The sequence below is a fragment of the Penaeus monodon genome, chromosome 30, assembly GCF_015228065.2.
Source record: "Penaeus monodon isolate SGIC_2016 chromosome 30, NSTDA_Pmon_1, whole genome shotgun sequence".
Lineage (NCBI taxonomy): Eukaryota > Metazoa > Arthropoda > Malacostraca > Decapoda > Penaeidae > Penaeus > Penaeus monodon.
Genome location: NC_051415.1, coordinates 24,023,960 through 24,024,468, shown reverse-complemented (window position 1 = coordinate 24,024,468; position 509 = coordinate 24,023,960).

Sequence of the window (509 nt, the reverse complement as noted above, 5' to 3'; positions counted from 1 at the left end):
GAAGTCGGGCAAACATTCCAACTTCACTTTGGTCATTATTCTTAGTCTGGAGAGGTTGAAGAGCTTCCCACCTGATCTGGTGCGGAGGTAGATGCCTTCAGTGGAAGGTCCAAAGGCTTGCTTCAGCAGGATGGCAAAGTTGATACCGAAAAGTGTAGGGACGAGTACACAGCCCTGCTTTACCCCGCTGCGGATGTCAAAGGGAGAAGTTGCTGCGTCAAAGACCAGAGTGCCTTTCATGTCATCGTGGAATGACTTGATGATGCTGAGGTGGGTAGGTGGGCATCCAATCTTGGCCAGGATCTTAAACAGGCCGTCGCAGCTGACGAGGTCGAAGGCATTGGTCAGGTCTATGAAGGCAATTTAGAGTGGTTGACGTTGCTCCAGACACTTTTTTCTGCAGCTGTTCGAGAGAGAATGCCACGTCAATAATGGATCTGTCGTTCCTGAAGCTGTGCAACTCTGGATAGACTCTCTCGGCGAGCAACTGAAGTCTCTTCAGCACCACT